The following is a 27,558-nucleotide window of genomic DNA, read 5'->3' as shown; positions in this document are numbered from 1 at the left end:
TAAAGAGGTTATTTTACCTTAAAGCTCTAGAGATATATATTACATAATGGCAGAAAAGTTGGCAGGAAAAGAATGCGGTAAGGATATCACATTTCTAACTACATATGAAACAGAGAGTGAACAGGAATTGGCGTGAGAATATATACCAGTTCTCAGCATTCCCAAAGCTGGAACCCTTTAAAACAATTTCTCATGAGGTGGGGACCCCAACCATAACATTATTTTCATTGATTACTTCATAAGTATAATTTTGCTACTATTATGAATCATAATGTAAATATGTGATGTGCAATCCCCAAAGGGGTCACAAGCCACAGGTTGAGAATCCATGCTGGAGATCTTCAAGCCCACCCCAGTGACTTTCTTCTAAAAAAATTTGTCACCTAAATGTTCCATAACCTTTCCAAACAACACCCCTGGGGATGAAGTGTTTAGACAGAAGAGCCTGTGGGAATATCACTCAATCAAACCACCCCCCCACACACATTATTAAGGCTCTGTGGGGGATTGTCTATGTAAACACTACCCCATTTGGACTTGTTTTTTATGCTTCTCTTTTTGGAAGTCTTCTATCTTCTTAATAAATATCTCTAGCAATTTTAGTGCCTCATTTAGCATAGATAAAACAATAGACAATTTAATACCTAAGGTGGGAGGTTTATGCTTATTAGAACAATCTTTGTTTCATCATGTTAATTAACAGCAGTGCATATTTATAACAGAAAAATCAAATGTGTTGAGTATTTCTTGGGTATTAACAAGTTCAATGGAATTTGCTAAGAGCCTCTTATATTTGAGTGTAACTATTTTGCACCCAGATATACATAACCAGGATGAAATATATAACAAGATGGTATACAATAGAAGTTAGAGGTTAAGTTGGAAATACAGGTACCAAATTTCTGCCTCACCTAAATGGGAATGAGGTTGACTTTACATATTGCTAGATGTACTTATTTACTTGAAAATGGTTGTTACATTTATTTATGTATATGAGAGGCAGAAAGAGAGGGAGAATTGTACAACTGCAACAATGTAGAAGTCAAATACAACCACTGGGAGCTGTTGGTTCCACCACACATGTCCTATGGGTCGAACTTAGGTTGTCAGACTTACTAGTTCAGTTATCTGCTGAATCATTTTGCTAGTCCATTACTCACTTACCCAAAGAACATTAATCAAAGGACTCTAAGCTACAATACTTACTTTGTGTCGTGTGTGTACACTCCCCACACATGTACCTGTGTGTAAATGTGTGCTGATAACCACGAGAAGGAGATCAGATTGCTATGCCCTAGCACCCTCTATCATATTCCCTTGAGATGGGGTCTGTGGGATGACACCTAAATCTAGGCAGCAAACTCGGGATCCTCCCGTTTCCAATCACTCTACAGCCCTGGGTTTTAGGTATTTGTGTCATGACCTGATTTTTATCTGGATGCTAGGAATTCAAATTCAGGATACCATGTTATCTTACTCACTGACCTATCTCCTCAGCCCTTATTAGTAAAAAAAAAAAAGTCATTTAAAACATATGTAATCCCGGGACACGTATAACAAATGCTACTTTACCAAGGTAATTGTAATATAAACCTTCCTGCTGTCCCAGGAAATGGGATGTTGTGTTTCTTTTCTCACCAGATTCCATGTTTGAAAAATACTCTTACATTAGTTTTGAATCGTGGAAGTAACCAGAGCTGAGCGTTCCTCACAACCATGTTTCACTATAAGACCCAGGTAGTGTTGAAAAGCACAGAACTGCAGCTTGACTAACTTGTCCGTTTGGGTCCTTCTCAGCCTCTTCAGCATCCGGGGACATCAACATTGATAATAACCACGGAAGGAGACACTTCATAAAAATTATTTTATAAAATATATACATACTTTACACAGAAATCATACCTAAGAGAATTGTGTATATTTTACAATTTTAGTATTCAATGAAACATGAAATTAATATTTTTTATCTCCTTGTAGTTTACATCAAAATGTGAATTAGCATTTTTGTTCCTTAGCAACAGCAGACTGAACATAAGTTCTGTGAGGGACAATGACCCAGTAACGACCATCATTTTCTGTATTAAAAGACAATTTAAATTCATTGAGAAAGGATGCTGACATTCTATCATTTCTTATTATTGTTTATAAAACAGGTGCTGTGAGATTCAGTTAATTGACAGTGTGATTCTAGTTCTTTATAGTTCCTCTTTAGTTAAGAACTCTGTGGGCCCTAAGAAGGACAGTTTGTATTCATCTCCATTCCCTTCCATTGGTAGTGCTTTGGTAACACTTCACACCCCTTAACTCTTTTGGAGCTGGTCAGAGTAGAAAGGCTTGTTCTTCATTGTGGGAAGGTAGTGGAATGAGAACACTTAGGACAGGTTGTCTCTGATTTAGACAAAATGACACACATTTCTCTCATCACAGGACTCTTGATGGATGTAATATCTCTAGCCAAATGTGTTCATCTTTGATCTTTGACACTTGTGGGTCCTAAAATGTCTATTTAAACCCTTGGGTAAAAGTACACTAGGAAGTGGGACACTGTGTGCCCTCTGTTGTTTCCTGTGACTCTCTTTTACCTAGATTTTCATTAGTTCTTGGGCACTTCAAAGCTAATTTATATTTTGTACAAAAAGCCAACAAATATTTCATCCAATATTTCAAACCCTGTTTAATTTTTAAAAGACCAGTCTTTCAAATTCGTATCATAAAGTTCTCTGTTTGATAGTTGCTATTAAGAAGTAATTAACCAGAAAGCTGTACAACTCATATATGTATTTTGTGGTGGTTAAGTCCCTCATTCTGGTTTTCAAAATAAGAACAGCCTGGAAGGCACTGGAGAGTGTACTATCTGGGAAATGAGTGTGAGTCAATGGACATACGGGAAACAGAAGACAAGCAGAATAGCAAAGATATAAAGAGGGAACACTTTGTTTCAATAGATGTGGCACTAAGTGGAAGAATATCTGGATCCAAATGTGTAAGACTAAGTGGTTGCCATGCGAGTATATGGAGAAGAACACCAAAAACAGAACATGTGATCACGGATAGACCCCAAGTCATTGCCACCATTTCAAAACTTGAATAAAATTGGCATTCAGCTATGGCAAGATCATATATATTATCTCAAATCTGAAGTGCCTTTGCTTAAGATGGCATTAGGTGGCATGGAGATGCAGCTTCTCTGGTACTACTAACAGGGTTGTCATTTCAATAGGTTGATGATGCAAGGAAGGGTATTTTTGAAAGTGTACTTATTGAACTGATACATAAAATTAAATATAAATATGGTATATTATGTCAAGTTGTGACACATTTATATTATCTATCCGTCCACATATTCACCTATCATTTTATAATATTCTATTTTTTTCTTGACATTTCCTCCATCACATGCAGAGTGTATTGTTGTCATCTGGAGTGACTCTTCCGAACTGCAGGTGGCATTTAAGACATGATTTCTCCTATGTGACTTCAACCTGTGACTTTCAAGTTCTGGTAACCACTATTCTATTTTCAACTTCAAGGAGATTAATACTTTAAGATTCCAGATGGATGCAAGGTCAGTCATGAGGTGTGTGTGTATGTACATGTGTACAAATAGAGAATATATGATATTTCTTCTGTTTATTAATTGTTTGATACACAGTTTATTCCATTTATTGGTTATTTCTATTAGCACTAATGAAAACTGAAGATGTCTTTTGTTTTAGTTTGTTTTGCTTTTACATACTGTCTTCATTGTGTTTTGATTTAAGCCCAGAAGTGGGAATTTGGATCATATGCTCATTCTGTTTTTAGTTATTTTAATATTTGGAGGATTCTCTACTGTTTTACATAATTCATGCACTAATTTTTATTCTTAGCAACATGGTGTCAGGATTACCTTTTCTTCTCATTGTTTTCAGTGCTCATATTTTGTATTTTTGACACTAGCTATTTCAAGGAGGACGAACTGCTAATCTAAATGGTCTTATTAGCATTTCAAATACTTGTGGTGAGGTTGCGATGTCTCCTCATTTATTCATGGACTTTGATGCCTTTAAAGTTGAGAATTCATCTTCTGTCCACTTTTCATTATGTCTTCAATTGTTATTTTTGTTTTGTTTTTCTATCGAATTGATTTCTTTATATATTCTACATATTAATCCTTTTAGATAACATATTTTGAAAGCATTTTCTCCTCTGATGTAGGTTTCTCTTTGTTGTGTTGATTACTTGCTTTGTCAAGAAGATATTTGTGTTTGTTTCATTTTATTTAATTCCATCATTTGAGCTAGTACTTTTCTATTATGTATCTTTGGGGTATTATACATTTCCCTGACTTATTCTAGTGCTCTGAAGCTCATTCTAATCATTTTAAAGTTTTATGTTACATTTCACAGTGACATTTACTAGAATGGGATTGGGGAGTCTATTTTTTTCTGCATTTATTGATATTTTAATTTTCCCAATGTTGTTTATTAAAGGTACTCTCCTTTCCCAATAGCATCTTCTTAACACCTGTTTTCCGTGTCAGACAAATACCTGAGTTTATTTCTAATCTCTATCATCTCTCCTGTGATTTATCTTTTTATGATGCTATCATGCTGCTGTATTGGATTCTGCATTTCCATACTGTATTTGGGACTTAAATGGCATGCTATTGTGAACTTTCTCAGCAAAGTTAATTCAATAGTCAGAGATTTTTTCCATTCTCAAAAGTTTTTATTCTGTGATGGATATTATTTGTTTTAATAAGTATTGACATAAAAATGATGATTGTCTGAGGAGAGTATGAAATGTTTTTATAATATTAATTCTTCCAACCTTTGACAATAAAATAATTATTTGTGTGTACTTGTGTTCTTTCGTGGCTTTCCATTAGTTCCTTTTTAGTTATATTTATGCAATTATTTCATGTTTAATTTTATTAATAGTTATTTTATAGTTTTGTGTATTATTGATAACTTTCATATGTATATACTGATTTTGAGTCATTTCATTTCTTTTACCTTATTTCAACACCCTCTCTCATCATTCTTCTATTCAAGGCCTTCTTATTTCTAAAAATCTATTCCTACTTTGTTTTTTTATTCACTAGGTTTAATTAGGGTTGCTTATATAAGCATAAATTGGAAATTATTTACTGGAGTGTGAACAACTTACCAGTGGCTACACCACTGAAGAAAATGCTCCTTTTCTCCCAGGATCCATTAGCTGTCCATATAGTACCTAAGTGAAGGTTAGAGTATCATGAGTGCCTCCCCCATGCAGGACAGAATAGTGATAGAGCCAATCTTGGACAATTCTTATAGAGGTAATCACAGATGCAGTATGTTCATGAGTAAAATGGCTCTCTCATGCTCAGAAGGCATTATTCTGGGGGAAGTCATCTCTGACCTCAGTCTCTCTGCTCCTTCTTCAATGATCCCCCTGTACCATTGTGGTATGGGTAATCAAGATGCCTCTCTTAAGGCTGAGCATTCTCCACAATTTTATCAGTTGGAAACTGTATTAACTATCACCCACCATAAAAAGACACTTCACTAGTGATGACTGAGAGCATCACTAATCTGAGTAAACACAAAGGTATGTAGAGACAGTTCAATACAATGTCCACCTAGCAAAACAGACATAATAGGTTCTCCTGTGGAGCCTATATCTTTCCCAGCTATGGCTCTTGGTCATATTTATAATACCAGGCATGAGTTACCTCTACAGAGCATGCCTCAAGTCTAATCAGAAAGCTGTTGTTCACCATCATAATGATCATGAACCTGTTGTATCAGTGAGATTTACTGTAGGTCTTGAGGTACCCAATGGAGGGGCATCGTAGATGATTGTTATTTCCAAAATGCTTTCATAGCACCTTTAAACACTATAAAGGAGGATCAGCAGGGAAGAAGCATCTAGTTTAGATTCAACTTGATTTTTTTTGAATGCCTCTAGGGTCTGGGAGGTAAAATAGGAAAGTTTCCCACACTGGCATTAGACCTCTCATTTAACGGACTTTCTTTTCTCGGATAAATATTATCCACTGATGCAAGTTGCTTTCCTTAAGATCTTTTGACAAATAAGATTTTTGATACACTTCTTGAATAACCAGTTTCAAATGTAGATGTCTCTGCCTTCTTTTTTCTTTTCCCATTTATGAAAACCAGATTTTTCTTATATATTGTATGCTTGTGATAGTTTCTCCTCTTCCTCTCTCTCCCAGTTCCTCCCAATATCTTTTCTCAACTAATTTCACACCATTTCTATGTTTTTAGAAAGTAAACAGGATTCTAAGGGATAATAATAAAATAAAAAAATATGAAACAAAAACAAACACATAAGAATTACGCAAAGCAAACAAACAGGAAAAGAATCCAAGGAAAGGCACAAAAGCTGTTATATACATAGAGCCACCCTCATTTACACACTTGGGAATCCCATATAAACACTACACTGGAATCTATAATATATGCTTAAAGGACCTGTAAGGTCTAAAGAGAGAAGAAGAAAAGGTGTATAACCGTCTATAAAAATATAAGATAAAATAATAATAAGATAAAAAGGAAAAATCTTGATACAATATTAGGAGACAAAGATCCTCTAAAGTTGCCATTGAATTCGTTTTCTGTTGGTCATCACTGCTAGGGATCCAGCCTACCCTTAGGAAAAGTTTGTTTCCTCAGTGAGATTTACTTGGAAGAAACTAAGTTTTCATTTGCTGGTGGTATCAACTGGAGATTGCTTCTGAGCAAGGAATGGAGGATATGTGTCCTTTTCTCCTTTCCATTCTAGGACCCTATTGGGCACAGACCCCTATAGCCTCAATGCTTAATGCTTCAGTCTCTGTAAGTTTCTATGTGCATCAATCTTATTGACTTAGAAGGCCTTATTTCCTCTGTGTGCTCCATGATATCTGGTTCTTAAATTATTTTCACAGCCCCTTATATGGGGTAACCGGGATCATGAGGGATTTTATGACAATATCCCACTTATGGCTGGTGCTTCAGGATCTCTCACTCTCTGTATATTACATGGCCATGGGTCTCTGTGGTTTATCCCTTCTGATGCAGTAGGAATGATCCTGGATCAGAAATGGATGAGAAAGGGGCTGATCTAACAGTACAGCAGAATGTCATTAGGATCACTTTATTGCTATGGTCCTTTAAAGAATAGCAGTATTTAGATTTACCCTAAGTCTTTGGGCCAGCTAGTCTTGAGTCCTTAGTCAACCAAGCAGTATCAGGTATGTGTTCTATCTTGTGAAGTAGACCTTAAATCAAATCAGATATGATTGATTACTTTATCAGGCTATGTGCCACCTTTGGTATCTGCCCAAAAGTGAAATATCTGGATCTTGACATATATCAATTTCCTTCTTCGCAAAGAATAACCATACTGTTTCCATAGTGCCTGTACAAGTTTATACTCCCACCAGCAATGAATGAGTCTGCCTTTTACCCCTCATCCTCACCAGCATGAACTGACATTTGTTTATTGATCTTAGCTATTCTGACCAATATAAAATTAAATCTCAAAGAAGTTTTGATTTGCATTTCCCTGAAGACTAAGGATGCTGAACATTTCTACATTTCTTACCCATTTAAGTTTCTTCTTTTAAGAATTTTCTGCTTATATGTGTACCTCATTTTTAAACTGTGTTTTTTTCTTAATATCTTTTTTTAAGTTCTTTCATATATTTTGGGTGTTAGTCTTCTATTGGATATGCAGTAAGAGTCTTTTCACATGCTGTAAGTTGTCTCTTTGCCAGATGGACAATGCCCTTTGCTGTACAGAGCTTTTCAATTTCATGAGGTCCCATTAAATGCTGATCTTAGTGTCTGTGTTCTATTCAGAAAGTTACTTACTCTGCCAGTGAGTCTAAGGCTATTCTATACTTTCCCTTCTATCAGATTCAATGTATCTGGTTTTAGGGTTAGATCTTTGATCCATTTGGAGTTGAGTTTTGAGCAGGGTGACAAATATGAGTCTATTTGGATTCTTCTATATGCATTCACCAGTTTGATCAGCACTATTTGTAGAATATGCTTTCTTATTTCCTGTGCATATTTCTGGCTTCTTTATAAAACAAAATAAGGTGTATGTAGATGTATAGACTTATGTCTAGGACTTCAATTTGATTCCATTGATTAATATGTATACTCTTCTGTGTCAATATCATATTGTGTTTATTACTATAACTCTGTAGTGAAATTGAAACTGGGGATAATGACACTTATAGTTGTTCTTTTACTATTCAGAACTTTTTCAGCTATTCTTGTTTTCTCCTCTCTCTCTCTCTATCCCCCCGCCCCCTGGAGGACCTTTGTCTCATAATATTGTAATTTTATATTTGGTAGAGTGTAGGTTTTAGAAACATGTCCTTATGATTCTTTGAATTTCTTTTCTTGTCCATTGCTTTGTTCCCCATCTTATATGTAAACTTGGTAATTTGGATAGTGTTTCTATGCTTTTTTTTATTTGATAAGAGTTTGCCATTCATACTGATTCTCTCAAAGAATCAACTCTTTGTTTTATTAATTCTTCATATTGCTTATATTTTTTCTTTGTATTTTATTGATTTCAACCCTGATTTTGATTATTTTGTGCTGTCTACTCATCTTGGGTGTAAGTTCTCCTTTTTGTTCTAGAGTAGTGATTCTCAACATTCCTAATGCTGTGACACTTTTAAAACAGTTCCTCATGTTTTTACTCACAACCATAAAACTATTTCATTGCCATTTCATAACCTACTTTTGCAACTGTTACAAATTATAATGTAAATATCTTATATATGACCCCTTTGTGGGTCCTGATACACAGGTTGAGAATCACTGTTCTAGAGCTTTCAGATATGCTGTTAAATGCTAAGTTAAAGTATTAAGGCTTTTTCATAATCTTTAGTTTGGGTGAACCTTTCTCCCTAACTTTCTTCTAACCCCAATTTCCCTATTTTTATCTCCACTAACTTTTCTACCTTCAGTAAAGGTATCTTTGCTTCAATATAATTTGTATTCTATTATCCTAGACTATTACTTTATTACCTATCTTCCCTTAAGACTACCTTTTCACTCACCAACATTGGGTGACCCTCTTCTAGCTTCCTGGAATTTATAGACACCCCTAATTTAAACACCCCAGTATAAAAATTCAAAGCTAAGGTTTACATATGGGAACAAACATGTAGAATTTGTCTGTCAGGACTTGGGTCACCTCATGCTGCATATATATATATATATATATATATTTCAATTATGGTTTAATGCAGGCTTTATAATTTGATCTACTTAACAGCCAAGAAAAATTCATTTGTATATATGTACTACAGTTTCATTATCCAGTTAGCATTTGATGGACACGTGGGCTGAATCCATTTCCTTGCTGTTGTGAAGACAGCAGCCATGCACATGGTCGTATTTGTGTGGTGAGCTATCTCGTATCTCTCGAGGAATGATATGACTAGTTCTCAGTTTTTGAGAAACCTCAATATATTTTGTAAAGGCACAGAAACTTTCTAGCTTATATAGCATCTTTCTGATTTTCTTTATTTGTTTCTCTGATGTATTGGTGTTTGTTTTCCTTGTTAAAAATTCTTAATTCTACTTTTATTTGTGCTTTGTATATGACTTTCTATTATTATTTATTCCAATACATTCTTATAGTTCCCTGTTAATTTCTTTATTGATCCATTGTGTTTTTAGTAGTATATTTAATTTCTACATATTTACAGAGTTTCCAAATTGTTCTTGGTGTTGGTTTCTAGTTTTAGCATCTTGTTCTGAGGTTAGATTATAGATATTAGTCACTAATATTTTAAATCCCTTGAATCATAATTTGTGGCCTACCTTTGGATATGTCCTTGAAAATGTTCCATGTGCTGCTAAGATGTGAATAAAAAGTTACTGAATAGTGTTTCATCTTCTGAGCTATTGCTCCTGTACATATAACCTTTAGGTGGGGCCTTGAATATCTTGTAACTTTCTGTGTTTTCTTTTCAGCTTTGTTTATGCCATTTGAGCATAACTCCAGTCTCAGAAAAATATTCAATTCAGAGGATATAGGAATGCAATAATCCCAAAGACTGAGTATCTAGACACTGTTTCCATAGGTACTGACAACTGCCCAGGGCAGGGCCCTATAAAGTAGGCCTGTTACTATATTACTATATTGCAAATATAAGGCATCCATTTGCTTCTTTCCCCATCCCGAAATGTCTCTTTATCCTGTGCTGCAAGCAGTTGGGAGTCAGCCCTTGGTAATCTACTTGCCTTGGTCTGGTCCCTAGTTACACCCCTCTGAGATCAAGTTTATCCCAGAGAAACTTGCCATCACTTGATGACCTACAATGATAAGAGGTCTTTGGGAGATGGGAAGGAAGCTCAACTTCTTATTTAAATTCCTTAGATACACTCCTCAAGTCCTTGGTATCATTTGAATGATCCTGTCTTTACATTCTCCTAATGTGGCTGTTAATTCTTCATCATTTTCACTTTAGATTTATATGTAGCTTCATTTTCTTGATTGTATTTATAACTGGTACAGAGCACAAAAGAGTTCATGGCTGCAGTGATGAATATCTTGATCAATGGTGGCTAAAATATAGACTTATTAAGTGGTAATATTGTTGACTGACTTAATAAATCATTAAGTAGAATCAAGTATCAAAAGGAACGAATCAGCTAGAATCTGAACACTATGAACTACTGTAGAGATTTCAGGACCAATTTAGTTTTGGACAATAAGGTCATATATAAAACTACATGGAGAGAGTACAGAGATGAGGTAAGGATTTAGGAGTCATTAGCCTCTAAAGCCAAATTATAGGGGTGGCAGCCATAGAGATAGCTCAACCAGTAAACTGTTTGCAGTGCAAACATGAAGGTCTGAATTCAGATGACTAGATGGAAGATGATTAGGTAAAAAGCCAGGTGTGGTAACATGTTTGTAATCCCTGCACCAAAGAAGTGCAGACATTGGGGTTGCTGTCCAGTCAGCCTAGTTATAATGGTGACTTCCAGATTTCACTGAGAGACTGTGTCTCAAAAATGAAGTAAAAAAAAAATTGGAGAGGCCACCTGATATTGGCCTATGGCCTCCTGATGAGTGTGTACACAAGAGCATGTGAACCTGCACAATGGGCACTTAGATATGTATATACACACACCTCCACACACACATAAATGTTATGAACCTGCACAATGGGCACTTAGATATGTATATACACACACCTCCACACACACATAAATGTTATGAACCTGCACAATGGGCACTTAGATATGTATATACACACACCTCCACACACACATAAATGTTATGAACCTGCACAATGGGCACTTAGTTATGTATATACACACACCTCCACACACACATGTTATGAACCTGCACAATGGGCACTTAGATATGTATATACACACACCTCCACACACACATAAATGTTATGAACCTGCACAATGGGCACTTAGATATGTATATACACACACCTCCACACACACATGTTATGAACCTGCACAATGGGCACTTAGATTGTATATACAAACACCTCCACACACACATAAATGTTATGAACCTGCACAATGGGCACTTAGATATGTACATACACACACCTCCACACACACATAAATGTCATGAACCTGCACAATGGGCACTTAGCTATGTATATACACATACCTCCACACACACATAAATGTTATGAACCTGCACAATGGGCACTTAGATATGTACATACACACACCTCCACACACACATAAATGTCATGAACCTGCACAATGGGCACTTAGCTATGTATATACACATACCTCCACACACACATAAATGTTATGAACCTGCACAATGGGCACTTAGATATGTATATACACATACCTCCACACACATATAAATGTTATGAACCTGCACAATGGGCACTTAGATATGTACATACACACACCTCCACACACACATAAATGTTATGAGTGTGAGACTGGTTACCCAAATAAAATGTAGGGATCAAGAAAAGTGTGAACTCGAAACTGAAATGTATAGAGCGTTAATATTTAATAATTCTCATGAATGTTTTAGAAGTGGCTGTCAGATAAGACTTGATTTTTCTAATATAAGGAGTGATCAAGAACAGAATTTCATTAATATGAGGCATAAGAATACTAATTAAATTTGACAGTTCAATTCTATTAAGGAACATTTTAATTTCTTTTACAAGTGTGGGAACTGAACAACCATGAATTGCAAAGAAAAATATGAGGCGAAATGGCGGAGACTTCTAGGCTATTTTGATCTCTGTGAAGCTTAAATACAGAGAAGGAGAACAATGGTATTTTATGAGGATGATACTCAACATCAAGAAAGGCCAACTTGTAAAGGATTAAATTCCTCAAGAAAATTATTTAATTTTTCAGCATAATTAGCAAGAAAAGTTAGAGAAGTAAATGAAAGATAAAAGAGATGCATTCAGTAATAATGAAACACAGTATCTAGAGAATACATGATGAAGCGTGAGACCATGCAGGATAAACTTCACAGGAATGACAGTGCTGTGGCTTAAACATAGACTGTCCCCACATGCTCATGAGTTTGAACAGTCGGTCATCAGCTGGTGGTGCTATTTCAGAAGGTTAAGACATCTTTGAAAGGTGGAGCCTTGGTGGGGAAAGTATATCATTGAGGGCAGGCATTAGTGGCTTATAGCTTGACTGGGCTTCCTGTTCTCTTTCTGTGCCTGAATGCCGATGATGTGTGATCAGTTAACTTCCTGGTCCTGTCATTGTGCTCTCCTCTCCTGTTGCAATGGCTTTTCCAGAAAGGTGCATTCTATTCCTCTCAACTTTAAGCCAAACAAATGCTTTCTCCCTCAAGTTGTTTTATCCAGATGTTTGTCACAACAGCAGAAAATTAGAGAATTCAGTTCAGGCAGTACTTGATTCTTTGTAACAAAGACACGAGAGATTATTTTGGTTGTTGAACATTTATAACAACAGCAGAAGGAATTGAGGAAACTCAGGGATTTATGTAACGGTGGCTGTCTGAGACTGATGAAGTGTGGGGGAATACAAAAGTCTTTTAGAAGAATTAGATGTGAAATATACTGAGGAACGTAGGTCACTACCATGTCACTTGTTATGAAATAAAATGTGACTGAATTAGTCATCAGTGCTATTTGTGTATGTGTTTCTGCTTGGGCATATGTATCCAGTCAGAAATCTTTGCACATGTAAAACTAAAGTACTGTTATTCTTGCCAAATATTTTTAATGAATTATAGCTAAACAGCTTCATTGCTAACCATAACTGAGAGAATCTGTCACACTGAAGGAGTAGCTTCAGGAAGAATTTTATACAGTGCTCAAAGTCCAGTTACAGTGTATGTCTTTGGTTAAGTATAAGTGTAACATAGGCACCAATGACACGTCTGTGCTGGTGAAGGTGCTTGATGCATGTGACGTGAGACTTGAGTTCTACTCCTGGAAGCCATGTAAAGGTGGCAGGAGAGGACTGGATCCAAAACGTTGTACTGTGGCCTACACACAGGTGCTTTAGCATGTATATTCTGTCTATCTGTCTGTCTGTCTGTCTGTCTTTCACTCTCTTCCACACATACACAATTTAAAGAAAGGAGCAGCATACAGTGATGGTGGAACACGCTAGCAGACTCCATACTTTTCACTCTTTATTACAAACTGTGGAATAGCAGTTTCTTCTAAGGTCATCAGATACATAAATATTACAGTCCACCCCCCACTTTTGAGACATTGGTCTCATTTTGTGTCCCAGTCTGACCTTGAACTCATGGGTATATTTTTACCTTAGATATGTGAGTAAAAAAGCAAAACAAAGTTCAAATATTAGAAAGTTTGGGCAGAATTTGACACAAGGTTGCGAAGTACTAACAAATAATAAAAATAATTATATATGAAGTATCGCATGTCTGTAAAAAAATTACCACTAACCACCTTAGAAACATTGTAAACATCTTGAATTCATTTCCAACAACATTAGACTCATGCTCAGGAAACTTATTATGCCTATTTAATCAAAAGCAACATGAGTTTCACTCTAATTTCATAAAAAGATGTGTGTGTTTGCGTGTGTGCATTTGTATGTGTATGCAGATGCTTCAGATGAAGATATCTGATCCCCTGCAACCAAAATTACAGACAATTGACAGCCACTCAAGAGTATGCTTAATCTGATCTGTGGTCCTCTAGAAGAAGTTAGCACTCTTTAACATTAAGCCATCTCTTCAGCCCCTCCTTGATTATATAAGATAAATTTCGAAAATTAATTATTGGTGAAATATTAAAAGTGAAAAAAATAGAGATATAATCTCACTATGTAACACTGACTACCTTGGAACTTGCTGTGTAAATCAGCTCTTGTCTCAAGCTCATAAAGATACATCTGCTTCTTCCTCCTGAGTGTCAGATTAAAGATGTGTATTCCCCATACCAGACTGAAAATAAAAATTTGAAACATAACATTTCTCTACATTTTGATAAATATTTTAACATATTAATAAGAGCTCGATGAAATAATTTTAACTTTTTAATAGAATCACTTTAATTTTATTTTTTGTTTCTATGCTTTAACTGTGTTTTATTTTATGTGCACTGGTGTTTTGCCTCCACATATGTCTGTGTTCAGGTTTTGGATCACTGAGCTGCAGCTGCAGGCAGTTCCGAGCTGTCACGTGGGTGCTGGAAATTGAATCCAGGACCTCTGAAAGAGCAGCCAGCACGCTGAACCCCTGAGCTATCTCTCTAGCCCCAAATCACTTTATTCTAATTAATTGCTATCTAAAGACATCACAGAGCTCGTACAAGGAAGCTGCTCAAACATTTATTGTGTCTCAAGTTCTGTCCATTGCAGTATTGTGAGGATACCTGTTCTGAAGCCTTAGAGTTTCACTTACGGTTTGCATTTTCATGATTTACGTTATTTTTACGGTTCTGCTACTTCCATACCCAGGAAGTTGAACTCACTTATCACTATGTTGAAATCACTTTGCAAGCTCTTCTTCAAAGTCAAGTTCCCCATGACTGGCTGTCTACCGTAAACATCATCCAGACAAAAATGCTGAGTGGTTGAGCCACATTACTAGCATTTCCTGTGTGTAGAATTTAATTAATTAACCAAGATGAATTAAGATAATGAATGAATTTCTTTAATTCTCTACAGTTTAGCCTCTGAAGCTTTTTCTGCAGTTCTATCATGCCATGGGGGATGCATATGCATATCTATTTACCTGTTACAGCTTTTAGCATATTTAGTATGGCTGGTGAGCAGAAGGAAGAATGGGAGCTATGTACATGGGTCTGCAGTGTACACATGAATGTGCACATGTGCATGTAGAGGCCAGAGGAGCTTTTCATCTTGATTTTTGAAACAGTGTCTGTCACTGGCCCGAAACTCAGTAACTGGTTACAAGCAGCGAGCCACAACGGAGTGTTTAATTTTGCTTCTTTGTGCTGTGACTACAAGAGTGAATTACCACACTGGACTTTCTTATATGAATTCAAGGGCTCAAATCAGGTTGCTATGTTTATACATCAAGGACCTTTCTAAATACAACCTCTCCCAGATCCTGTCTTGTATTGTATGAATTTTAATTGCTTTAAATTTCCACTAACTTGCTTCATGTTTCTTAACGTTTTGGTTGGTAGTGAATGACGATTGAAAGCTTGGGTTTCAAAGATAAGAGCTATCAGTGAATATTATAGAATATGAAAGAGAAGCCCGAAAGCTGCAGTGGATTCAGAGTTCAGATTATTTAGGGTCAGTGCTAGAGAGATGACTCTGGAAATAAAGGTGCTGGCTGCTGAGCCTGAGAACCTTGATGCACATGGTGGGAAAAGAGCACTCCTAAAAATTCACCTCTGACCTACACACACACACACACACACACACACACGCATCCCCACATGCACCCTCCCCCCCACATGCGCATAAACACACACACACACACACACACACACACACTCAGGCATGTGTGTTCCTGCCCCTTTAAATAAACCTTAACAAACAATTCAGAAGGATCCCCCAAACCATATAAAAATATCTATATGTGTGTTTTGGGGGAGAGAAAAGAAAAATATCAAAAATTTTCATCCCATGGAGATTGCACATAGAGAAAGATCAGTGTTGCCCCCTGAGCACTTCTAAACAGAAAGTGAGGAAAATGTAAGCGAGCCCCTCTCACTTGTTCTCCCTTTTGTGTAATGACTTTGCCAATAGCAGTGGTACGGAACTTTAGTCCTTCGGAAGAAAAGATACAGATTGTTTTTGATTGCATTGGCACGTTTTTCTCTCCCTTCTGAAATTACTTAGGAGGTGATGTGGAACACATGATTCTCCCTTGTAATGCAGAGCTGTGTGTTTGTTTAGTACCAGTGAAAACAATTGCACTAATGGACTTTGGAATTTAGTTATAGAGATGAATAATGTGCTCAAATTATCCATGAGAAAACTCATTATCTTGTTCAGTGTTAATTTTATATATTTTCTTATACAAAATTATGCTGAATCACAAATCATTGTGCATGTGCATAATTACTATGTTTTAAAAGTCTATTATACATTAGATATTTTAGATTTGTTCAGTTTTCATCAACAAGAGTATACTTCATCTCCTTTTCATCTATGTGAGGATCCTGAGATTAGATATATCATTTGGCATGTAGAAAATTTTTTAAAAGTAGTTAAATAACATACCAAACATCAAACCTGGTAGACTATGATTATAATGAAAATTAATGATGAGATACTCTGGCTGTTGAGACCTTATTTCTTTTGAACTATACTTTTCTAAAGTATATACCAAAGTGATTCTGTTTCTTTTCAATTTTTCATTTATAGGGACAACTAACTTGGTTCTCTAAATAAATTTATATGTGAGGTTAAACTATACTTTTACTTTTTATTTATTTACAAGTAGATGCATATATAAATCTAGTTGCTTTGGAGTCAAATAGTATTTTACTGATTCTCTCTTTATTTTGTAGGATTTATCCTAATATTCGCATATTGGGCTTTCTAAGTAGAACCTGGCCAGTAGTTCCTCTCAAATTAGTAGTCTCTAGCTGTTACTTCACTACATAAATGATAAAATCACAGTCTTTTGTGTGTGGGGAGGGTTAAAGGCGTGTGTTACCACTGCCTGGCTTACACATCAGTCTTTAACTGAGCTTCCTGGCTGTTTCGTGGTATGGTCTCTGCTTGGTTTTCTCACTTAATTTCATTCCATTCCTCCTTTTTGACTCCAGGAACCTCAAGTGCTCGGGTATAGACTTCCTGGTTTCAGACCACTGGCCTAGGTTATTCATGGTTTTAAATTCATTTCACATATTCTTAGAGATTTACTCTGAATAAGCCTGCAAGTTTTCTGTTTGGAAGATTTTAAATGTGTGGTCTGGTGCTGGAAAGTTGTTGAGCACACATATTGCACTTGCATAGGACCTGAGTCAAGTTCCTAGACCTGTGTAAAAATAGCCCAAATTTTTGTTGTTTTGGAATTAGTATCAGGCACAGTCAGACAGTATGTTTTCTGCAGGTCTGCCTCATTGACCTTGTCCCAAACACCACAATCCACAGGACTCAGGAAGAAAACATATCACATGTTAGTGGTATAAAGAAAATATATGAAACCATTTCTCTGAAGATGAATCCAATGATATTGGCAGAAATCGATGAAATCGAAGGTCTCATCTGTGTCCTAAGATCCATTTAATTCTTAATAGCGTGGGGACTCCTTGAGGTACTCAGATTTGTAGATTAATGTGTGTAAAAGTGATTGGCACCTATATCTGACACTTGTCTTTCTGTTAAAAAAGATGCAGGTGGAGGATTGACAAACAGCCTCTCTTTATAGGATTTTCTACTTAAAATAGTTTTTAAATTGGAGTACGTCTAAATCCATCAGTTTTCTGATCGAGCTATAAATATGTCAAGATTGCCTTCTTCAAAGTCATTCCTACTGTCATTTCTTGATGATTTTTCCATTCTTCCTTTAAAAGTTATTAAGCTTTTCTCCCAGGATTGCAAAATGTAAAGGAGAAAATCTGGTGAGCCACTGTGAGTTTCCTGCTAACTTTCTGTCTGTAGTTGCTGAATTACTTTTATTTCTCTTAAGGAAATGGTGGTAAATTGGCACATCAATGGCATTTTAAAAATCCTATCATAGACACTGACTTAAAGTTTAATTTGTAGTATAATATCGATTTCCTTTTGAAACATTTACATAATTCTCATGGAGAAACTTGCTAGATGGTGTTATTCTTATACACTGGCAGTATTTATTGGCTTTCTTGGGTATTTGTGGAGTATTGATTTCCACAGCAAGTGGTTTTGGATTTTGTTATTAGGCCTTCAAAAACCACAACACACAAACTCATACACACATACACACACACACACACAAACACACACACACACACACACCTCATTATTCTTTGTGGGTTTTGTGCTACATAAAAAATATATATATATATGTATAATTAGGATATCATATTTCCACTTAAGATCTGATATTATTTGAAATGATTATTTTATCTTTATATGTATATGTGTGTTGCATGGTGTATATGTGTCTGGTTACAAGTGTGTGCATACTGTAGCACATGCATTCAGATCAGCTGACAACCTCCAGTATTCTTTTCCCTTCCACCTTTAGACATTATCTCCAGTTCACCATTGTGCCTACCAGAGTAACTGGCCCTCAAGACTTAAGGAATTCAAGATTCCTTTAAGCATTCTCCTCCCTCCACCTTTCTTCTCCCCACAGAAGTACTGGGGTTATAGATATGCACCTACTAAATCCAGCTTTACATGGGTTTTAGGGATTAAAACTTGTGTCCCAATGTTTGCACAAAAAGCTCTTTGCAGAAGGAATGATATCCCCAGCCCGTGGGCTCTCCTGCTTGCAGGGTAACCACTCTTACCCACTGATCTCCTTTCCCAGCCCCATCAGCTCCAGATTTTAGTCGAAGAGGTTTCTTTTACAACAGTCTTCACTTTAAGTGTTTAAAGGGGGAATTAAGTACAGAATCCTCAGCTCAAACTGAGTAGAACTATAAAAGTAATTAAAAATCAATAGATAGGAGATGTGTCAGCATGCAAGCTCCACTCTGCACTGGTGATTCTCACCTCAGCTGGCTTATCTTTTCCCACAGTACTGAGCATTATTAGGGATAAGTATATGGGCTAATATGTCTTATTGTGTTTTCTGAATATTGCTTTCTTATGTCTTCACATTCGCCAAATAGAGAAAGTTCCATCAAGCAGCTCAAGGGATGACTTAGCATTGAGGAGTGCTTCCTGCATGTCTTTCAGGTTGCAGATGAATTCCAAGCTCCCACACTAAGCAGATCACAACTACGTGGAACTCTAGCTCCAGGGGATATGATACCCTCTTCTGTTTCCATGGACACATGCACTCAGGTCACATAAGTCCATATAGACACAGGAAACATATACAGAAATAAATAAAATTACATCTTAAAGATAAACAAGAAGATCAGATTTGCCTGTTAAGGAGAAGATTGTGACCTGCTTGGCGGGACATACTTTTGGAATTAGGCCTAGTTGCATGCCCTATTCCTAGAACTTGAATAAATTCCTTTGAGAGCTCTTTTACTTGCCAAGAGAAGTTGTGGTAGCAATCACAGGGCATCTGCAGATACTCATGAAAATTATTTGCCCAAGAAGAAGATAGTGTGTTTTCAATGTTTAGATAGTTATCTGACTTGATTTGTTTTGATTTGAGATGGAGTTGGCCTGGAATTCAAATATGTAGCGGGAGATGACCTTGAACTTCTGATCTACTTGCTTTAACCCCCAGAACAGGGGTTGCAACTTGAATTTGTGCCATGCTAAGGACTGAACCCTGCACTTTATGCATGCTAGGGATGAGCTGGACCTGCTGAGCTACAAGCAAGCCCTCAAGTAGCAGATTATCATGTTAAGTGGGACTCTCTCTTTGGTTCCAGTATTTAATGCATTTAACATTTCTAGTATCTAACATATTGGACCTGTAGATCCCTTCTTCGTATCCTGTCTTGAGATAATGTCAAGAGAAGCTGCAGGATTTTCTTTTCTGTCTGAGGACATCACATGTGCTAGTCAATTGAATGAGCGGCCATCCATTATCTGTGAAAATGGTCTTCTGTGGTTTCGTCTGGCAATTTACCAATTCATTCGTAACCTTTTAATTCCAACTACTTTTCTGTCACCATACATTCCTCTAAGAGATTGAGCGGTACTTCCAGTTGTACAAGGTTGCGCATTTACGCTCTTTAAATAAAAATGGGTATGAACTACTTTAAACGTTTATGCAAAAGTTGTGTCCTTCTGAAATAGAGTCTTTCTTCCCTTTAATGGTTCTCTCAGTGCTAAAATTGGAATATTTCCACTTTTGTGGTTACAAATCACAGCCAACTGAATAAAATGTGGTTTTGATTTCAAAACTGAAGTCGATCTATATTTAGTTTTTTTCTGTTTCCTCATATTGAAGTAATTCTTATCACAATATCTAAAGCATTGTGTGATTCCTTCTCTGGGAGACATAAGCAAAGTCTACACATTCTTCATCAGGTCTCAATAACAAGGAAAAGTAAGATGCCGCCAAAGTTGATCCCGGGGAGCCAGGGGTTTATTGGAACTTTTGTTACAGCATGGATGTCACAGCATGGATAATGACTTCCCTACAGTTACATAGATGGAGTCACATTGTAGTTAACCCTCTACAGCCTGTACAATGATAACTGTTCGCCATCGCTTCCAGAGGGCATATGCAATTAGAGCAGAATAGCACCCAAATATCTGGGGGAGTAACTAGAATCTTGGTAAGGGTCCATTGATCCACCTCACCTCTCCTTGGGTGAGGGAAGGCCAATAAACCCAGACCTCAGTGGGACTGGCACAGCTGCTCTGAGCAGGATGTTGCCCATTTTGCTTAGAGGACAACATTCTGCCACACAGGGAAATTAGTAACTTCACTTTTTCCTCTCCACCCATCTGCTCAAAGTCACGCACAGCTCTGTGTCCTACCTCATTGAAGCCAAGCAAGGTTTATATACCTGTGTTTGAAAAACACTTTACTCCTGCTGTTTTGGGGGTTTTGTTTTCCTTTTGCTGCCTAGTGGGAATTATTCACTGACTTGATTCAAGCAAAGGTATTCAAGGTTGATGTCTGCACAGGGATGTCGCTGAGAAGGCCAGGAGAAGACACATCTCTGCTTCCCTGACAAAAAGAGACCATCTGTTCTCCAATCTGTGAATCCAAAGATATTCATCTGTCTAGAATAGAATGCTTTTTATATTGTGTTTGAGGGAACACACTCTGATGAGACAGTAATGGCCTAAACGTATATTTTGTTAAAAACTTAATTTTGAATTTATGTAGTATCTATAAGTTCATATGTGTTTGTATGCATATGTTTGTGCAGGCACAAGTGTGTGCTGACAAAGGATGGCATCAATTTATCCATCTTTCTTTTTCAAAAGATTTTTTTTAATTAGTTTTTAATTGAAGTGAGTGTGTCTGTATTGGTATGTGCATGTGAATGCTGGTGGCCAAGAGAGGGTGTCACATTCCCTGGAGTTGAAGTGACAGGCTGTGTAGTAACCTGACAGAGAGTTTGGGACCTGAATTAGGATCCCCTGAAACAAGTAGTACCAGAGCCTAACCATTGAGCCTCCTTTCAACCGAGACCTGCCCCCTTGTTATGTAAGATAGTGTCTTTGGTTTCTCACTGCCCTAGAGTGTGAAAGTAGACTAAGCTAGTCTGATTGGCCAGCAAACCTTAGGGATCTGTCTCTTGATCTCTACCTCTGAAATTGCATGTGTGTACTACTATGTCGACAATGTTTACATGGGTTCAGGAGATGGAAATCATGTCCTCATGTTTGAGTGGCAAGCACTATACCAACTGAACTAACTCCCAGCCCCTCATAGTATAGCTTTTAATTTGAAATGACACCCCTGAATAGGCACAGCATTTTGTTCATGTTAGGAATACATAAAGTAATGTTTACATAATCTAGTTGACCTGAGAAGATTATAAAATTATTGGATATACCATCAGAGGACGAAAGTGGTGTCAATGACAAATTCGTGTGAGGGTTTTCTTTTTATCTGTACTTTAAAAGAACCATTTAAAATAAAATATCCTATCCAAGCACAGTTTGGATTCTTAGCCACCTGGTAGGATCTTGATTCTGAAGGAAAGAACTCATATTTAGTTTTGTAGGACACCCTGTTGGACCCTGAGATTGTCCCCTCATTGTGTAAATTTGAGAAACTATTTAATCTCTCTCTGCTCTCTTATTTTCCGTATAAGGTGGGGTAATCATAATATCTATATTGGCTTTTTGTCCAATGATGGATCATGTATAGGATGTAAACAGGATTTCTGGAACAGAAAACTCAATGGAGAAGTAGACTTGCCCTGACATTACAGTCACATAAGGTCTGGAGCTACCGTACTAGAAAGGTGTGTCACATGCTTTATCTACAACATAAGCCAGACATTCAATAGCTTCTGTTGTGTCCAGAATATTTTCTTTTTTGAATCCTACATTACAACATTGGGGGGAAAACTATGTTTTTCTTATTCTACAGCTAGGAAATTTTATATGAATTAAAGATGGGTCAACTGGCCCAAATGATACAGTTCAAAACTAGTAAAGAGCAAAAAGTTTAGAATTAGTGAGCAAATAGTTAAAAATAATTGGATGACAAGGTGGATGTTTATAGTCACACTGGTTTGAAATGTGCTTTGCTTGTATTAAATCAATGATAAACACCTCATAATTCATAGAAATATAGAGGTTAGCATAGAGTGGAAGAAATTGCCAAATACTGGAGGAAACAGATCCCCCAACTTGCCGACTCTCGCTACCAAATGAAGCCTAACAGGAATGGGTCATATTTAATTAAGTCAATGACCAAAGAGATCCCATGGATTTTACAAACAACCCAAATTGTTGCCAGGTTTATTGATTCTTCTCCACAAACTAACAGCCAGGCCCAATCACTGAAGACAACTCATTGAACATGGAGAAGTCAGACTGATGCCTACTTATAGCCTTTACCCCCGCTAACTAGTGTTCATGGTAATGGAAGAAATATCTTGCATATTTTCAGATGAGAAAGGTAAATGCCAACCAAGCTGCAAACCGTTGGATCTACAGTGGTGTTTTGATTGCAAAATATGTTAGTGAAATTGTGGCATGAAGCTAATAGAGTAACTTTCTAATCTCTGATTTGACTTAAGGTTCATACCATAAGATGAAACCTATACCTAACTAGCTAGCCCAGGGACCTAGATTCAAACTAAATACTACTATTCTACTAAAGAAATGAATCAAATAAAGTAGCCTTTAGTGACATTCTGTAATACTCATAAATTGAGTACCTTGCTCATCTGTATCAGAGAAGCACCTCCTGCAGTAGACGGGTACAAAACCAGAGACCTACAGCATGATGATATGCAGAGTCAGAGACTTTGGAACATTCAGCCCTAAATGAGATCTCTCCATTGAAACTCTCCCTTTAGGGTTTAGGGAAACCTGCGGAAGCAGAGCCAGAAAGAATGTAAGATCCAGGGGGATGTCAGGTACCAAGAATACAAGGTCTTTTTAATTCAAGAGGACAGAAGCACAAATGAACTCAGAGACTGATGCAGCATGTACAAAGCCTACATGGATTTGTGCCAGATGTGGTCCTTGATCTGAAAAGAGAAATGAACATATGCCCCCAACCCAGAAGCAGTCTCCAATTGATGACCACCTGCAAATTTAGTTTCCTCCAAGACAGTCTCACAGGGAAAACAAATGACTCTTAAGGGTAGGCTGCACACCCAGTAGTAGTAGTTGACCAAGAGAAAATGAACTTAAGAGAATTGGTGGGCTGTCCAACCATGCAACCACCCAGGACCAAAACCAGGATTATATGTTGGCCCATTCCAGCATTCACACCATCTGTAACCTCCTAGAGCACTTGGGGATGGAGGATGGGGAGAAGTTGCAGGATATCTACTACACAGCGCACCAACAAATCTCCAGGAAGAGTCACAGAAAGGGACCAGTGACAATAGTATAGAAAAGACTAGGGCCTTGAACCACACCAGTGATTCTTTGTGATCAATGCTACATGTAAAAATACATGGACAAAGGTGTTCGCTTCATGACTCACTCTGCAGCTTCCATGATGAGATTTTCCGTTTCTTCCTTTTTTCTCTCTTATATTTTGTTTTGCTTTACTGGAGGGTAGCACGGTGGGATCAAGAAGCATGATGTGAAAGGCACAAAGAATAAATAAAAGGAAACTTTAAAAAATGAAAATGAACTCAATGTAATTTATGGAGGTTCCTTGTCTCATGATGTGACGTCAGGAATTATTCTTTTTCTTTTCCTATTTAAAAATTTTCTCTCCTTCCCTCTGTTTCTACCCTATAGGTCTTTTGTATATACACTATAGCTTCTGGTTTTGTATATCTATGGGATTCCTGGGTGTGTGAATCACTGTGTCTTTTCATCTATATCTGTTTCTTGTGCCTCTTCTGGGTTCTTCTGTTTGTTTTATCCTATTCCAATATGTTTGTTCTGTTTTATATTATTTTATTATTACTTGTTTTCTAATGAGAGAGAGAAAGGGGCAGTTCCAGATAGGAGGGGATGTGGGGAGGAGCTGAGAAGGCGGGAGGGAGAGGAAGCTCTAATTAGGATATATTATACGAAGAAAAATGAAACAGAAAAGAAATGTGCCATCTTGTGTGCATGCACACAGGGAGACAAGGCTTGTCTCTTCTGCGTTTCTTAACAGTTTTTGGTAAAAAGTCTGGTTTTCAAAGGCAACTTGCTTGTTGACTCAATGATAATCCATTGCATTTATTTAAGAAATCTCTGTTTTTTTTAATTAAACATATTTTATTGCATTGATTTATTTCTACTGTGTTCGTGGGCACCCAGGCCAAGGTGCAAGTATGGAGGTCAGAGGGGATCTTGGAGGAGGAGTTTCTCTCCTTCCCCTATGTGCATCCTGAGGGGCTGCAACTCAGACACCAGACTTGTTAGCAAAAGCCTTTTCCTCGTGCACCACTGTGTCAGCACTTACTGCTTTGAATTGGATTGTTATTATGCTTCATAGTACTATTGGAATTTTAACACCCTGGCGATTTTACTATGTCCACTTCCAGAACTAGAAGTCTACTCTGATCATGTTGAGATGAGTACCTGCACCCTGCAGTAAACACAGCTTCTAGGATAGGTCAAACACATCTCACATCTGTGACTCTTTGGAACCCTTTACCTCAGCTCTTTGACCTAGACTTACTTGTGCTTTAACAAGGGTCAACGTCATTTAGAATATACCTTACAGCATCATTCTATCTTGTTTTGAAACCACCATGTAATCCCATTAAATTGTTTCTTATAAGAATCTTTAATACATTACCTATAATTTAGTATACATGGTTGTTTTAGAACTTTATACATTACCTATAATTTAGTGTACATGGTTAATAAGAAGAAATCAATGATGCACTTTTCGTATGTGGATTGGGCATGTTTGTATGTGCACATGGCACAAGTATGTATTTTCATATGTACATTTTAAATATTTCTTTTATCACTCTCCACCTTTTGATTATTTATTTATTTTGATTTATGTGTCTATGTCTGTGTTTATGTCTGCACACATGCATTAACACACCCAGAGAGATCAGAGGAGCATGTTGGTTCCACTGGAACTGGAGTTTCAGGCTTGTTTGAGCTTTCTGGCATAGATGCTGGGAGCCAAACTTGGCTCCTCTGCAGCAGCAAGTATTCTTAACTGTTGAGTTATTGCTTCAGCTCCTCTACCTGAGTTTCTAAAACAGGGCCTCTCAATGAGACCGGATGTCAGTAATTAGATAGAACTAACAATAGTTTTGTTTTGCTTTAGTTTAATAATTGTCTTTTGTTATCATTTCATGGCATTGCTCTTTTAAATTACACTTAGCACCACTGTTTCCATGTTTCAAGAGAGAGGATGGATGGATGGGTGGGTGGATAGGAAGATGAATGAATAGGTGGGTGTAGGATGGATGGCACTGGAGAGAAGGGTTAGCAGTTAAAAGCACCAGCTTCCTTTGTGGACAAGATTAATTGCTTCCCAGCATCCATGTCAGACAGCTCTGTTAATTTCCAGTCCATGAGACAGATACCCTCTCCTGGGCTTTGTAGGTACTGCATTCATATCCCCATGTTTTCACAGACAAAACACATAAACCATCATAAAAATACATCTTTAAAGAAAAAGTTTCAAATATGATGTCCTTGGAAAGAACCTTAATCCATACTCCCAATGGGTTTATTTTGTTATTTAATAAATTGTGTGGGTTTTGCTGCTATTATTGTTTTGCTTTTTTTTTTTTTTGTTTTTAACCCATGCTCACATTTTGCTCACTTCTGCTATTTGAAGCAGAATTCTTTGGCTTCCATCTTTTCACCTGTTAAAAACTTTCAAAATCTCTCTTCAGATCTTGAGAAAAACTCTGAACCCACTTTTCTTCAAGAGAAAGGCTTCTCTGACGGGCTTTCTTCTGCTTCCATTTGAACTCTCTGGGTCTGCTTCTCAACTGCTTTTCTGGGCTCCATGAATTCACATTCTACTTTTAATTGCCCCGTCTCTGGTTTTCATGACACATCCTCAAGGGGGTCCCCGAGGGCATGAAACACAACTCTATAAGGCTCTCATGACAGAGAATAACTTTATTCTGCTTTCTTACTTACTGAGGCTTGACAAAGTATTCTATTCTGGGTTGAAAAAAACCTCCTTCTCACAATTCTAAAGCCAGTTCTTCCTTGTCTCCTGCACTCATTGTTACTAAAAGAAAATGCCAACACTATTGCCTTCTTAATGACTTTGGTTATCCTTGATATTCTGAAATTTCCTACTGATTCCTGGAAGAAATAGAAAGAGCTGGAGAAATGGTTCAAGCGATGAGGGCACATACTCCACTTCTGAAAGACCAGAGTTCAGTCTCAGCTACTGGCTGCTAACAACTGCCTGTCACTCTAACTCCAAGGGATGCATCATCGTCTTCTGAGGGCATGTGTGCTCACACACATGTATATCACACACACACATACACACACACACACACACACACAATTTAAAAATACACACACAAAAGAAAAAAGAAAATAAATTGATCTATCTCAATTTCCAACTTTCTTCCTGTGCACCTTGTCTTCAAATTCTGATTCCCTTTGGTTGTGATGAATCATAAACTATGCCTTTAATTATTTTCTTCCCTACTCATTTCTGAGCTTGTCATTCCGAAACCCCTGTGTGCTGGGATTTTGTTTTTGACTCCTATCTCATCCTCTGCACAATATCCTGGTTCTCTGCTCAGGTGCAACTTACTCTCACATCTGCTTTTGGCTTTCTCTCTCTCTCATATTTTAATGTATACTTCTGTGCTAGTCTGTTTCATAAGATTCTGGTGTCCTTCACACGTGAAGTTTATACATTTAATATATGGAGTTTGTGTGTATGTGTACACCTACTTGTATGAATATGGAGGCAAAAGGTCAGCTTCAATTGGTTTCCCTG

Source organism: Microtus oregoni, unplaced genomic scaffold (genome assembly GCF_018167655.1).
Source record: "Microtus oregoni isolate MIOR12 unplaced genomic scaffold, Mior012 000003F_ref0000135, whole genome shotgun sequence".
NCBI lineage: Eukaryota > Metazoa > Chordata > Mammalia > Rodentia > Cricetidae > Microtus > Microtus oregoni.
This window is presented reverse-complemented; position numbering follows the sequence as displayed.